At 47.8% G+C, this 12,088-nt stretch overlaps 1 protein-coding gene across 4 annotated transcripts in view; it reads right to left on the bottom strand.

The window, feature by feature from the left end:
• Positions 1-12,088, bottom strand: part of rad17 (RAD17 checkpoint clamp loader component) — a 183,008-nt gene that overhangs the window by 35,416 nt on the left and 135,504 nt on the right. The window lies entirely within an intron of this gene.

The following is a 12,088-nucleotide window of genomic DNA, read 5'->3' as shown; positions in this document are numbered from 1 at the left end:
CTAGGTGAGGGGCCAGACAAAGCACAGCTCAAAAAAACCCTTATGATGAAAAAGATACATGGACTCAGATTTCCCTCGCCCAGACACGGGTCACCGGGGCCCCCCTCTGGAGCCAGGCCTGGAGGTGGGGCTCGAAGGCGAGCGTCTGGTGGCCGGGCCTTCACCCACAGCCCGAAAAGGAAACGTGGGAACCCCTTTCCATGGGCTCAGCACCTGTGGGAGGGGCCAAAGGGGTCGGGTGCATTGTGAGCTGGGCGGCGACCAAAGGCAGGGACCTTGGCGGTCCGATCCCCGGCTGCAGAAGCTGGCTCTTGGGACATGGAATGTCACCTCTCTGGCTGGAAAGGAGCCCGAGCTGGCGTGCGAGGCAGAAAAGATCAGACTAGACAGTTGGACTTGCCTCCACACACAGTTTGGGTTCCGGTACAAGCCCTCTCGAGAGGGGCTGGACTCTCTTCCACTCTGGAGTTGCCAACGGTGAGAGATGTCAAGCAGGTGTGGGTATACTTATTGACCCTCAGCTGGGCGCCTGCACATTGGGGTTCACCCTGGTGAACGAGAGGGTAGCCTCCCTCCGCCTTCGGGTGGGAGGACGGGTCCTGACTGTTGTTTGTGTCTATGCACCAAACAGCAGCTCAGAGTACCGACCCATCTTGGAGTCCCTGGAAGAAGTGCTGGACTCCATCATTCTACTGGATGACTTCAATGCTCACGTGGGCGATGACAGTGAGACCTGGAAGGGCGTGATTGGGAGGAATGGCCCCCTCGATCTGAACCCGAGCGGTGTTCTATGATTGGAATTATGTGCTCGACACGGATTGAAAATGAACACCATGTTCAAGCATAAGGGTGTCCATGTGTGCACTTGGCACCAGGACACCCTAGGCTGCAGTTTGATGATCGACTTTGTAGTCGTGTCATCGGATTTGCGGCCGCTTGTTTTGGACACTCGGGTGAAGAGAGGGGTGGAGCTGTCAACTGATCACCACCTGGTGGTGGGTTGGCTCCGATGGTGGAGGAAGATGCTGGTCCGACCTGGCAGGCCCAAATGTACTGTGAGGGTCTGCTGGGAACGTCTGGAAGATCCCTTGTCAGGAAGAGCTTCAACTCTCACCTCTGGCAGAGCTTTTCCCACGTCCCGGAGGAGGCTTGGGACATTGAGTCCGAGTGGATCATGTTCCGTGCCTCCATTGTTGAGGCACCCGACCGGAGCTGAGGCCGGAAGGTCATTGGTGCCTGTCGTGGCGGCAATCCCCGAACCCCCTGGTGGACACCAGCGGTAAGGGATGCCGTCAAGCTGAAGAAGGAGTCCTATCGGGCCGTTTTGGCCTGTGGGACTCCAGAGGCAGCTGACAGGTACCGGATGGCCAAGCGGAACGCGGCTTCGGCGGTTGCTGAGGCAAAAACCCGGGTGTGGGAGTAGTTTGGCGAGGCCATGGAGAATGACTTCCGGATGGCTTCAATGAAATTCTGGTCCACCATCCGGCGTCTCAGGAGAGGGAAGCAGTGCAACGTCAACTCTGTTTACAGTGGGGATGGTGTGCTGCTGACCTCGACTCGAAACGTCGTGAGTCGGTGGGGAGAATACTTCGAAGACCTCCTCAATTCCACCTACACGCATTCCATTGTTGAAGCAGGGCCTGCGGACTCTGAAGCGAACTCTCCAATCTCCGGGGTCACTGAGGTAATTAAAAAACTCCTCGGTGGATGAGATCCGCCCGGAGTTCTTAAGGGCTCTTGGTGTTGTGGGGCTGTCATGGCTGACACGCCTCTACAACATTGCGTGGACATCGGGGACAGTACCTCTGGAGGTACCCCTCTTTAAGAAGGGGGATCGGAAGGTGTGTTCCAATTACAGGGGAATCACACACCTCAGCCTCCCTGGTAAGGCCTATTCAGTGGTGCTGGAGAGGAGGGTCCGTCGGGAGGTCGAACATCAGATTCAGGAGGAGCAGTGTGGCTTTCGTCCTGGCCGTGGAACAGTGGACCAGCTCTACACCCTCAGCAGGATCCTCGAGGGTGCATGGGAGTTCGCTCAACCAGTCCACATGTGTTTTGTGGACTTGGAGAAGGCGTTCGACCGTGTCCCTCGGGAGGTTCTGTGGCGGGTGCTTCGGGAGTACGGGGTGCCGAGCCAACTGATAAGGGTGGTTTGGTCCCTGTATCAGGTCCGCATTTCCAGCAGTAAGTCGGATTCATTCCCAGTGAGGGTTGGACTCCGCCAAGGCAGCCTTTTGTCACCGATTCTGTTCATATTTTTTATGGACAGAATTTCTAGGTGCAGCCGAGGCGTTGAGGGGGTCCGATTTGGGGACCTCAGCATTGCGTCTCTGCTGTTTGCAGACGACATGGTGCTGTTGGCTTCTTCAGGCTGTGATCTCCAGCTCTCACTGGAGCGTTTCGCAGCCGAGTGTGAAGTGGTCGGGATGAGGGTCAGCACCTCCAAATCCGAGTCCATGATCCTCGATCGGAGAAGGGTGGGATTCCCTCTCCAGATTGGGGATGAGATCCTGCCCCAAGTGGAGGAGTTTAAGTATCTTGGGGTCTTGTTCACGAGTGAGGGGAGGATGGAGCGTGAGATCGACAGGCGGATCGGTGCAGCGTCGGCAGTAATGCGGACTCTGTACCGGTCCGTTGTGGTAAAGAGAGAGTTGAGCCAAAAGGCAAAGCTTTCAATTTACCGGTCGATTTACGCTCCTACCCTCACCTATGGTCACGAGCTATGGGTCGTGACCGAAAGAACGAGATCCCGGATACAAGCGGCCGAAATGAGTTTTCTTGGTGCAGCTCACCCTCTCCACCACAGCACCGTCGATGATCAGCGGCAGGTGTGTTGTGTGACCCTTCCGGAAGTCAACAATCATTTCCTTGGTCTTATTGACGTTCAGCAGGAGGTTGTTGTCCCTGCACCACGTGGTCAGAAGGTCAACTTCCGACCTGTACCGAGTCTCGTCGCCCTTCGTGATGAGACCCACCAGAGTCGTGTCGTCAGCAAACTTCACTATGCGGTTGTCGCTGTAGGTCGCAGTGCAGTCATGCGTCAGCAGGGTGAAGAGCAATGGACTGAGCACGCAGCCCTGGGGGGCTCCCGTGCTCAGCGTGATGCTGGCGGAGATTTTGTCGCCAACACGCACCACCTGAGGCCTCTGACAGAGGAAGTCCAGTATCCAGTTGCAGAGGGAGGTACTGAGGCCCAGCTCGTCGAGTTTGCAGATGAGTCGCTGCGGCACAATGGTGTTGAAGGCAGAGCTGAAGTCCACAAACAGCAACCTCCCATATGAGTCCTTTCTCTCCAGGTGGGTGAGGGCCGAGTGGAGGGCAGAGCAGATGGCATCCTGACTTAGGCAATTGGGCGAGGAAACACTTGGTGGAAGCGGACACTGCTTGGTTTACAAAAAAACATGCAGTGGCCCAGAGACGCTGATAAAGGGATTGAGAAAGGCAAAAGTTCTGATGTATTTCATCTAGATGATGATAATGATCTAAATGAAGATACAACGATCTTCTACCAAAGTTCCCAAAGGAGCAGAGGAAAAGCCAAATTTTTAGCATGACAAGCTTCCTCCTCTTTGACCGCTTATGCTCATACAGAGAAAGAAAGAATAGATGCCCATATGACAGCAAAACATGTCATTGTCAGATTATTAGATTTTTTTTTAGATTATTAGAAGTCCTGTCCATCCAAGAAGTATGACAATGCTGTTTGTATGCCCAAATTACAAATGACTAGAGCTCAAATTGTGTTACACTAAAGTTAAAATATGCAAATCAAGTGGTAAAGAAATGCAACTTGCTTCTAGAAGATAAATAAATAAAATTAGAATGTGCTGTCTTCGTGTGCATGGGAGGGACCAGCTCATGATCGACCACAGGAAATGGCCAGCCTGTGACGAATCATTGGTGCTGGGAACTACCTTTTGCATGCGAGAGCTGTGCATGTGTGTGTGTATATGTTAAAATGATGAACATTGGCTAAAGTTTTAGTATAAAAAAATTTGCTAGACTGTTGTCTATTCAATTTACACCGCAGAACAGAAACAATTCGACAAAAAAAAAATGAGAGGAAAAAGAGAGAAATCTGTTTGCGAGCAGAAACTAATCCACACTAGTGCATGTTAAGTGTCGAGCCCACATGAGAAATTCGAAGAAAAACATGCTTTCAGGAATTGGAAGAAGCTAAATTGTGAATTTAAGATTTTGCAATGCTACATTTAATAGGAATAATTGATTGGTTGTGTTATAAGATTATACAAAATTCTAAATGCAAGCTAAATCTGAGAGATTGAGTTCTTCAAATTTAAAAACAAAGAAAAATTCAGGTTAATTTGCCAGTTGTTTGTTTTAGTTAAGTTTTTTTTTGAATTGGTGGATTGTTCTACCAGGAAACCTGAGTTGAAAATGATATATGAATGTTGTGTGGTGAGCTTGGATGAATTTGGACTAATGTGATAGGAAGACTCCTTTTTGGAGACTGTCTGAGATACATATGATGAACATTGATGAATGATAGCCTGAATGAAAAGAAATTACAGGTTGAATGGCTGAAGTCGTTGGCGACTACTATGGAAAATTAGTAGAGCGACTTTGATGAAAGAGTGATTTTGAGCAGGTTGAATGTTAGAAACACGTAGCTTTTGGATTGATAATTAACTAGAGAAAAAAACCTGGAGAACCAGTAACACATGCAGAAGATGTGTGAACTGGGAAATTGAGAAGCGTTTTGGAAAGAAAGTCAAATTAAATGATGATGGAATCGTATGGAGTAAAGAACGCATTCTCCCAAAAAGTTTGTCAAGGTGTGAAGCATGGGCGTTGCCAAGCCTCAAAAGGAGGGAGTGAGTAGGACAGATAGTGGAAGATAGTAATAATACAACACTTTATGACAATGAATTTTCGAATACATTTGGTGTTATACTGTGGTAATTTTTTTGTTCTGGTGTAGATAGGTTAGCAACACGAGAGATTTAGAGGTTCAAAAGAAAGACAGTTAAAAGAAAACATTTTTGATTTGGACAATTGCAGGCTAACAGGAACATGAGAACGATAAGAACTACGAGGTGGGATCCAATTTCATTGGGGAGATTGAGAATTCACAGCACCATACTCTAAGTCACATTTTTGAGCAAGCATGACAATAACATGTGAGAGGTCAAGACATACAGATCAGGGCTTGATGTGGAACGCAGACCTCGATGAGTTGATTTTCAATAATGATACTGAAGACAACATACTGTCCGATTAAATTGGAACTATAGATAAAATGTAGCTCAAAAATAGGATGAGTTGCAGGATTTACGATATAAAAACGAGACCGCTGTTATTAGAAGAATTTGAAGTTTGGTAAACAAACGTTACCAGCAAATTGATGGAAGCAGCTACATTTGGAGATAGTCTTACAAGTTTGATGTCCCAGCCTGTCATTCTCAGTGTCAGGGTCCCTGAAACCCAATCCGAGACTTCGCCTGCAGCCGTGAACAACCACAAAATGGTGCCTGGCTCTGAAGCACCTTTGACCTTTGGCGAAGACAAGAAAAGACTGCTGTTGTGCTTGGAGGAGGACAAGTACACTCCGGAGGAAATACAACATCCTCGGGTACGGAAAAGACAGTGAAAAGCGGAGGAACTTACAATGATGAAAATTGACTCATTTGAACAATGGACTCATTCAAGCGTGATGGATGGGGTTGCTCTGAAGCAACAACAAAAGAACACCAACTTGAGAGGGCTAAGTGCAGCAAAAAGATATGGACTTGGAGTGTCCGACAACCAAATCGCACTCCTTGCTACGGCGTTACCAAATTTGGTGAAGCTTGGTTCAAATGGAAGGGAGGTTCATTGTGCACTGAGTTTGACAGAACTGAGGAGATTTGATAAATCCATCCATCCATCCATTTTCTGAACCGCTTAGTCCCCACGGGGGTCGTGGGCGTGCTGGAGCCTATCCCAGCCGTCATCGGGCAGTAGGCGGGGGACACCCTGAACTGGTTGCCAGCCAATCGCAGGGCACACAGAGACAGACAACCAATCGCACTCACACTCACACGTAGGGACAATTTGGAGTCTTCAATCGGCCTACCAAGCATGTTTTTGGAATGTGGGAGGAAACCGGAGTGCCCGGAGAAAACCCACGCGGGCCCGGGGAGAACATGCAAACTCCACACAGGGAGGGCCGGAGGTGGAATCGAACCCGCACCCTCCTAGCTGTGAGGCGGACGTGCTACCCAGTGCGCCACCGAGCCGCCTGAGATTTGATAAATAAAAAATAAAAATAAAAAATTTGAAAAATACGTAGGGCTACAGAGAAATGGACTCTCCACCTGCAGGTGTCCAAAAGGACTTACTTGTCTCCCGTGTGGTTCTTGCAAAATAAGTTGGAGTGAGCAAATCTCTAACATTTCGTGTGAATTTTAAAATTTGAAATTTTTGGTTAGTGGGAAAGTGTGGAATAGGTAGGCAAAAGATGAAGAGTTGAAAGTTGGAACGAGTTGAATCGGTTGACAAATGTAGAAATGAGAATTGAAAAATGAAATTTTGTGAAATGTTGCAAACTTTTGTGCAAATTTTAAACGTGAAAACGTGAAATTTATGAATTTGGCAATTTTAGGAATGTCCCCAATGTGATTTGAATGTGCTGAATGATGTGAATTTCAAACTGGAAGGATGTAAAGTCAAAGTCAAAGTCAAATTCTGCTTTATTGTCAATTTCTTCAAATGCCAAGACACACAAAGAAATCAAAATTACGTTCCCACTATCCCACGGTGACAAGACATTATACACAACATACATACAAGTAAACAACACAAAAAAATAAAAACAAGAAGGCACAAACAATGAATAAATAAGAGTGATGAATAAATAATAGATAAACAAATAACACAATAAATAAGAGGAGCAAAAATGGAGCAAGGGTGCATACAGCAGACAGTCAGAATATAGCGCAAAAGTACAGGACGCTACGCAGAAGGGGGAAGAGAGTTCAGAATCCTAACAGCCTGGAGAATGAAGCTGTTAGTGAGTCTGGTGGTGCGGGAGCGCAGGCTCCTATAGCTCTTCCCAGAGGGCAGAATATCAAACAAAGAGTGAGCGCGGTGACTCACATCACTCACAATCGTGGTCGCCTTGGGGTGAGATTGGAGGTGTAAATGTCCTTCAGGGAGGGGAGTGAAGCACCAATAATCTTACCAGCCGTGTTCACTATGCGCTGCAGGGCCTAATGTTGTAGTCAGAGCAGGCACCACACCAGATAGCGATACAACTGGAGAGGACGCGCTCAATGGTGCCACGGTAGAATGTAGTCATGACGGCCGGAGGAGCACTCGCTCGCCTGAGTTTCCGCAGGAAGTACAGGCGGCGCTGAGCTTTCTTTGCCAGTGACGCAGTGTTGGTGGACCAGGAGAGGTCCTCACTGACGTGCACCCCTAGGAATCTGGTGCTGCTCACTCTCTCCACCACAGCACCATCGATGGTCAGCGGCAGGTGTTTGGTGTGACCCTTCTGGAAGTCAACAACAATTTCCTTGGTCTTGTTGACGTTCAGCAGGAGGTTGTTGTCCCTGCACCACGCGGTCAGAAGGTCAACCTCCAACCTGTACTGAGTCTCGTCACCCTTGGTGATGAGACCCACCACAGTCGTGTCATCAGCAAACTTCACTATGCGGTTGTCGCTGTCGGTCGCAGTGCAGTCATGCGTCATCAGGGTGAAGAGCAGCAGACTGAGCACGCAGCCTTGGGGGACCCCGTGCTCAGCGTGATGCTGGCGGAGATTTTGTCGCCAACACGTGCCACCTGAAGCCTCTGACAGAGGAAGTCTAGTCGCCAGTTGCAGAGGTAGGTACTGAGGCCCAGCTTGTCGAGTTTGCAGATGAGTCGTTGTGGCACAATGGTGTTGAAGGCAGAACTGAAGTCCACAAACATCGATCTCACATACGAGTCCCTTCTCTCCAGGTGGGTGAGGGCCGAGTGGAGGGCAGAGCAGATGGCATCGTCAGAGGACCGTTTGGCTCGGTACGCAAACTGGAAGGGGTCTATGGTGGGGGGAGGGGGGGGGGGAGAATGGATCTGATGTGCTCCATGACAAGCCGCTCAAAGCACTTCATGATGATGGGCGTCAGTGCCACGGGGCGGTAGTCATTGAAGCAGGACGGAGCAGGTTTCTTTGGCACAGGTACGATGGTGGCAGCCTTGAAACACGAAGGGACGATGGCCTGCTGCAGGGAAATGTTAAAGATGTCCGTGAAGACACCCGTCAGCTCCCCAGCGCAGTCCTTCAGCGCTCGACCTGGGATGCTGTCAGGGCCTGCCGCCTTACGGGTGTTGATAGTGGCAAGCGCCCTCCTCACGCTGTCGGCAGAGAGGCACAGGGGCTGCTTGTGTGGAGGGGGAGTGGTCTTCAGCGGGCAAGTGCTGTTCTGAGCGTCGAAGCGAGCAAAGAAGCGGTTTAGATTGTTGAGCAGATGGACGTCGCCCTCACAGCTCTGCGGCGCGGGCTTGTAGTCCATGATGGTCTGAATGGCCTGCCAAAGGCTACGTGCGTCCCTGCTGTCCTTGAAGTGGGTGGTAATCTTGCAAGAGAACGCCGTTTTCGCTTCCTTGATGCCCCAGGACAGGTCGGCCCTCGCTGTCCTCAAGCCAGCCTCATCCCCCGCTCTGAAGGCTTTGTCCCTGGCCCTCAAACAAAATTATATTGGACTAGTCGGATTATTGTTGGATTCAAATCCATTTAATTGTTCGTTGGTCGCGGGCCCGTCCTGTATTTGTCGGGTCGCATCTAACTCGGACAATTGAAGCATTAAAATGCCTTCAAAATTATTTGAAGGATAATTATAATTCATTTAAAAATTTGATTCGTTTTAAAAGAAATATTCGTTTAAACAATCGAGTTGGTTGAAGCATTTCAAAGGTTAGGAGTTTATATATAGTTTTAGAATTAATGATTAATGTATCAAATTTCTTCTCAAATACTATTACTGTCATACTTCCATTAATTCGATCCTTCATTGAATAAAAACAAGTAGGCTCGCTACTTCGGCAACAAAGTAGAGGAGACCCATATAAATAGTTACTTCGGCACAAATAGGGCAAGTGTGCGCTAGATTAACGAATCCCTGAGGTTTTAGCAAAGACATTTAAAAATATCCGTAATATAACAAAAGCCTCAAACAACAGAAGGGAGCTGTCAGGCAAATTCTCTGACTGAATATCTGTATAAAAGAAAAGGATCAGCAGACAAAACAAGTGAGGCAGAATATTGAGTTTTTTCTCGCGAGGAGTGCATTCAGATTTACAGCAATCTGACTACACTAAAAATCTGTTTGCACTCTTCGCTCTTTTTATTTGGAATGGCCTACCCACAATGTGAGACTAGCCCCTAGGAGGGGAGAAGGCGTGGGCTTTGTCTTATAACAAAAAGAAACGAGATTGATGTGAACCAAGAAGTCACAGACAAGATGTCATGAGAAACAAAACGAATGCAAGGACAAAATGCCATGTGCAGACATCAACAAAACAGTTTGAGCTATCAACAACTTTTTTGGATTCCCAGAGGTGTAGAAGGTCAGGAAGTTCCAGACGACATCGTTTGACGTGTTGTTTTTCACAATCCGTCTGGTGGACGTCTGCAAGGCGAAACAGCAAGCATTCTGCGCAATAATCTTATTAATAAGTACTTATTAGAGAACGCATGATAACATATATATACAATTTATCTAACAGGAGCCATTATTATGGCGCGGCTATTCCGATGACGTGCCTCAAATTGGAGTTACTCAGCACGAGCATCGTTTGACTTGAGAGGGATTGGCATCATAAAGAGATTATATTGATTCTTTTAGAATTAATCTAACTCGGGTGGTCAGAGACGGACGAGTCCCTTCACCCCGGCTTATCGAACCCTTTGATGGGAAGCCGGTCACTTGAATAAAAAGTGCAGGTTTGACAGTATCCACTCTTCCACTTCGTGTCAGCAGAATTGGCAGCATCTCTGTTCTGCACTTATTTTGTCATGAACGAGGCAAGACAACCAAATGCAACACGGGCTCACACAAAGTTTAAGGAGGGCTGGAATGACTGCAGAGCAGGAGAGCAGAGCTTGCATCATGCGTCATTGAAGCAGAAGGGCATAGCAAGATTTTCAAAGCTACATAGGTCAAGCACGGTGAAGAGCAGCATGGGATGACTGCAGGGAATGGTGCTCTCTCCCTTCCTAGTCACCCTGTACAACTCTGACTTCCAGTACACTCTATTGCCATGCGCAGAGGTTTCCGGACGGCAATGCAATTGTTGGCTGTATTAGAGATGGTTGTGAGGAAGAAATACAGGAGCCTGGTCCTGCGCTTAGCCAGTGGGTGTGACTTCAACCATCTGCACCTAAACACCGCCAAGTCCAGGGAAATGGTGGTCAGGAGGCCCATGCCTCGTCCTAAGCCATTGACCATCAATGGTGACTGTGTGGAGGGAGTGCAGACCTGTAAATATCTTGGAGTAATGCTGGACGACAAACTCAACTGGTCTGCTCACGTGTACACTTTGTGCAAAAAAGGACAATACTATACTTCCTCAGGCGGTTGGCATCCTTTATTGTCTGCAATGTGATGCTGCGGCTGTTTTATCGTTCTGTTGTGGCGAGTGCCCTCTTCTTGGCGGGGGCGTGCTGAGGGAAAGCATCAAGAAGCGGTACCTCCTGCCTGGACAAACTGGTGAGGAAGGCGGGTTCTAGGTTGGGCGCAGAGTAGCCTGACATGACGTCTGTGGCAGAACAACGGGTGTTGGCCAGGCTGCTGTCCATAAACGACAACCCCGTCCACCCACTGTACAGCACCGTCACTGGGCAGAGAAATAGCTTCAGTGACAGGCTGTTAACACCATCTTGCTCCGTGGAATGGCTGAGGGGTTCATTTCTCCCCCATGCTGTGAGACTTTTAAACTCGTCACAAGGGTTACGGGTCCCTACGGGACTTGGGTTGGCAAATGAATATTGTTTGTTGTTGTTTATTTATATATTGATAGTTTCCTCTGCTGTTTGTTTACCGCATTTTTCGCACCAAAAGGCGCACTGGATTATAAGGCGCACCATCATTGAATTTCTTATTTTAGAAATTATTTCATATATAGGGCACACTGGATTAAAAGGCGCATAAAATAGAAGCTATACTGCAACAAACTGAGGTTGACTAGGGTTGCGGTATGCATCCAGTAGCCCACACATGGGCATACTAAGGCCCGCGGGCCACATCCGGCCCACGGGGCCGTTTAATCAGGCCCGCCAAACCTGAATAAATTGAATATGAAACTTTTTTTTTTTTTGGTCATTTTCCCTGCAATTACTATGTTTCCCCAATAGATGGGGAAGCGCCCACCCACGCATTTATTCCTGGAAGCCCTGTCAGGAAGCTCGGTGCACACTTACAAGTGCGTGTACGTACTAAGTAGTACAGACCCGGCGCACTCCGCGCTCTATTTCCATCAGTGCCGAATTTCGAGTTTGGGCTGTGACATCAGCATTCTCATGATTCGTGCGCTGAGCTTTCAGATACAGTTTTACGCTAATGCCACCCACAAACCTTAACCTAGAATCCTTCCATTAAAATGAGTGGCCCGAGGAAAAGAAAGGTGGACACTGAGTGCCGAGTGTTTAAAAAAAGAGTGGACAATTTGGCTCGACCTACGTGTGTGAGCAGACGTTCAGCCACTTGAACGTCAACAAAGCCCGTCACAGATCTAGGTTAATGGACCAACACCTTGGCTCTATTCTAAGAATTACCACAACAAATTTTACTCCAGACCATGATGCACTTGCAAAATAAGGAGACCAACAATACTATTAGATTTCTGTATTACTTTATTTAGATGTATTATTTCACTGATTCTTCAAGATGATGTATTTGGTCAGAATGTTTGCCGTTTGATCTGATTTCGCCTCATTAGATAAAAACATTTCATAAATCTAACCTGCAGGCGCTGAAGTGATGGAAACTATTATTCATAATAACAGTGTCGTATTTAGTGAGAATCACTGATAGTAGTTTTTGGTGGAATATTTTTTTAATGTTGTTAATAAATGCATTTGTTTTCAAAAACCTTTTTTTTAATA

Source organism: Syngnathus scovelli, chromosome 3 (assembly GCF_024217435.2).
Source record: "Syngnathus scovelli strain Florida chromosome 3, RoL_Ssco_1.2, whole genome shotgun sequence".
Lineage (NCBI taxonomy): Eukaryota > Metazoa > Chordata > Actinopteri > Syngnathiformes > Syngnathidae > Syngnathus > Syngnathus scovelli.
The sequence above is the reverse complement of the archived record's forward strand: the minus strand, read 5'-3'. Positions and strand labels throughout refer to the sequence as shown.